Raw genomic sequence first — 4127 nt, forward strand, 5'->3', positions numbered from 1 at the left:
GACTCTTGCAAAGGCAGCTGCTAGAAGTAGTTTGTGTGGCATATGACTCTGCAAACTGCCCCACATACCCTAGCACAGTTCTCTGTGAATTCTTCAGAAAACGCCCTGTGTGTGATCGGCTTTTTTCATACTCTGCACATTGGCAGCTGTTTTGCACACTGGCAGCTGTTTTGTTGAGTCTTGTAATTATACAAATAATGACAGCAGCCTAAACAGCTTCCATGTTTTCCAGTTCTTTTTTTTATGAAAATGGGCAAGCATTTTCAATAATCATATGTAGAATCTATGCTCTTAATGGAGATTTTTGGGGTCCAGATTATAAGGAACCATGTCATGATGGACCTTAGAAACCAGATTAATGAGCTTCGACCTTATTCTAAAAATAACAATAAGAGGGCAAGTAATGAAAGTCTTTTTTTATTTTTGGCTTAAAGCAACATCGATCTTTATTATTCGTGATTATATGGGTTGATCAGGTTGTCCTCCTGGTCTTACTTGGACTCAGCATTCTGTGGCATTCTGCTGGAAGGTTGGCTAGACGGGTAGGTCTGAGATGCCCTTGGTGGTATGCTTGGCAGTTGTTACTGGCCTCTTACCCTCCACATGTGCTCTCATCCTCTAGTAGGCTAAACTGGTTTCCTGATGTGGTAGCCTCAGAGCAGTGTCCATGATGGGGAAGGTGCAAGCTGCATGACCTCTAAGGCCTAGGCTTTGGAACTCACAAAAAGTCACTTCTGCCACATTCTGTTGGTCAAAACAAGGCCCAAGTCCAGTCCAGATACAAGGGACTGGAGAAATAGACTGAATCTCTGGGTGAGAAGAACAACAAAGTCACTTTGCAAAGAGGCAAGCATACTGCAATGAGAGGAATTCATGACCATGAAAAAAATTGACCACACTGAAAAACACTACTGGAATCCCAAGAAACCCATTTTGGGAAATTTTATTCTGGGCTAAGTGACTATTCCCTTTTAAAAAGTTTTTCCCGCAATAGAGTACATACATACTATTGTTTGATTTCATTTTATAATCATATTGTAGCCTTAGGTCACTTTCACTGGAATTATAAGTGTTATTTAATTTAGTTATTATCTTACTTTACTAATTGCCAATGCTTTTCTGAGATAATGGCAATATTTCCTTGCATATTTTTATATGCCGAGAACAAAACAATGTCTTAAAGTTAAAAAAAAAGTTCTTATATGTTTTAAAGACAAAACTGAATTTATTATATTTGCTGGGCAAGAAAGAACTGCACTTGGAAAGAGTCTCACTAGTGTATGAGTTGATCTTACATATATTATATTGGGTAAATGAACAGAGTTTTGACTACTAGTGGAAAGAGTCTGACTGGCTCTAGCAGAGAAAAATTAGAATTTCATTGCTCCCAGGTTAAAGTGGAGTGGCATTACCATGCTCAGCATTCTGATTTATCCCTACCTACAGCTTGTTCATTCTGCTCTTGTAGTCCCTTGTACGGTTTTATTTATTTATTTTTCAATTACAGTTGGCATACAATATTATGTTTGTTTCAGGTATACAACACAACAATTAGACATTTATATAATTTATGAAGTGATTACTCCAATAAATCCAGTACCCATCTGACACCATACAGTTATTAACAATACTAATGGCTGCATTTCCCATGCTGTGCTCTACATTCCTATGACTATTTTGTAACTACCGGTTTGTACTTCCTAATACCCTTTTCCTTTTTCACTTATCTCCACAACTCCCTCTTCCCCAATTCGGTAACCATTAAATGCTCTCTGTATTTATGAACTTGTTTCTGGGTTTTTTTGTTCATTTATTTTGTTCTTTAGATTCCATATATAAGTGAAATCATATGGCATTTGTCTTTCTTTGTCTAACTTACTTCACTCAGCACAATACCCACAGATGGCAAGATTTCATTCTCTTTTATGGCTGAATAATATTCCATTGTATATATACCACCTCTTCTTTATCCATTCATCCATCAATGGACACCAAATGCCACCATATTTGGCTATTGTAAATAATGCTGCAATGAATATAGAGATACAAATATTCCTTTGAAGTAGTGATTTACATTTCTTTGGAAAAATACCCAGAAGTGGCATTACTGGGTGCTTCTTTGTCTCTTGTTATAATCTTTGTTTTAAAGTCTATTTTGTCTGGTAGAAATACTGCTACCCTAGCTTTTTTTTTTTTTCATTTCCATTTTCATGAAATATCTTTTTCTATCCCTTTACTTTCAGTCTGTGTGTGCCTTTCATCTGAAGTGAGTCTCTTATAACAGCATATGTAAGTGTCATGTTTTCTTATCCATTCAGCCACCCTATATATTTTGAATAAAGCATTGAATTCATTTACATTTAAAGTAATTGTTAATAAATATGTAGTTATGGCCATTTTATTATTCATATTTTTGATCTTCTCCTTCCTCTCCTTTTCTTTCTTTCCTCTTCTTCTCTCTTTAACATTTCTTGTAATACTGGTTTGGTGATGATGAACTCCTTTAGCTTTTCCTTGTCTGGGAAGCTCTTTATCTGTCCTTTGATTCTAAATTATAGCTTTACTAGGTAGAGTAATCTTGGTTATAAGTCCTTGCTTTTTATTACTTTGTATATTTTGTGTGAGTCCCTTCTGGCCTGCAAAATTTCTGTTGAGAAATTAGCTGGCAGCCTTATGGGAGCTCCCTTTTAGGTAACTAACTGCTTTTCTCTTGCTGCTTTTAAGATTCTCTCTTTATATTTAACCTTTGGCATTTTAATTATGATGTGTCTTGGTGTGAGCCTCTTTGGGTTCATCTTGTTTGGGACTCCCTGTGCTTCCTGGACCTGTATCTCTATTTCCTTCCCCAAGTTAGGGAAGTTTTCCATCATTTTTTCCAATAGTTTTTCAATTCCTTGCTCTCTCTCTTCTCCTTCTAATACCCCTATGATGTGAATGTTGGTGGGATTGATGTTGTCCTAGAGGCCCCTGAAACTATCCTCATTTTTTTGGATTCTTTTTTCTTGTTGCTGTTCTGATTGGGTGTTTTCTTCTACTTTATCTTCCAAATCGCTGATTTGACCCTCTGATTCATCTAACCTACTGTTGATTCCCTCTAATGTATTCTTCATTTCAGTTATTGTATTCTTCATTTTTAATGGATTCTTTTTTATGTTTTCTATCTCTATTTTTATGTTTCCTATCTCTTTGTTAAAGTTCTCACCAAGATCATTGAACGTTCTTACAACCAGTGTTTTGAATACTGCATCTGGTAGATTGCTTGTCTCCATTTTGTTTAATTTTTTTTTTCTGGAGCTTTGTTCTTTCATTTGGGTTATGTTTCTTTGTCTCTCCATTTTTGCTGCTTCCCTGCGTTTGTTTCTATGTATTAGGTAGAGTTGCTATGTCTCCCAGTCTTACTAAAGTGGCCTTATGTAGTAGGTGTCCTGGAGGCCCACTGGCGCAGTCTCCCTGGTCACCTGAGCCAGGTGCTCCAGGTGTGTCTCTTGTGTGGGTTGTATGGCCCTCCTGTTGCAGCTGAGTTTTGGTTGCTATTCGCATGTCAATGGAAGGGATTGACCCACAGGCTGATTGGTTGTGAGGACTGGCCGTGACTATAGTGGAGGAACTGTTGCTAACCCTATAGAGCAGGATTTGCTTTAGCAGGGCTCTGGTGCCTGCCCACTTTGCCCTTTGGATGTGTCTTTTTGGAGGTGTTTAGATGGTGCTCTGGTGTGATCTGAAGCAGCCACCAGGTTGTTGGTTCTGGGGCCTCTTAGGAGGGGCTCTGTTGCAGGCCAAGGTTAGCCACTGCCTGTGCCCTGCCTGGGGTCAGTATGAGCCACAAAATGATCTGCAGATGGTCGCCACTCGTACTGGCTTTAGAGGTACCTGGGAAAGACTAAGCCTCAAACCAAGGCTGGCTGCTGCTAGTGCTGAGTTAGGGATGCTTAGTAAGAGAGAACATGTATGCTAAGTTCAGTTGCTGCTTATTTGGGATTTGTGAACCTTTGAGAGATTTTAGGTAAGTCCAAAGCATGAGCCAAGGTAGGCCATTTGTATGGAAAAGGAACTGGAAGTTGCTTGGGTGGGCCTGCAAGTTGGGTGGGGTAGGATCTCAGAATCACCAGGGTGAGACCACCAGTATT

This window comes from Pteropus medius, unplaced genomic scaffold, assembly GCF_902729225.1.
Source record: "Pteropus medius unplaced genomic scaffold, Ma_sr-lr_union100, whole genome shotgun sequence".
NCBI lineage: Eukaryota > Metazoa > Chordata > Mammalia > Chiroptera > Pteropodidae > Pteropus > Pteropus medius.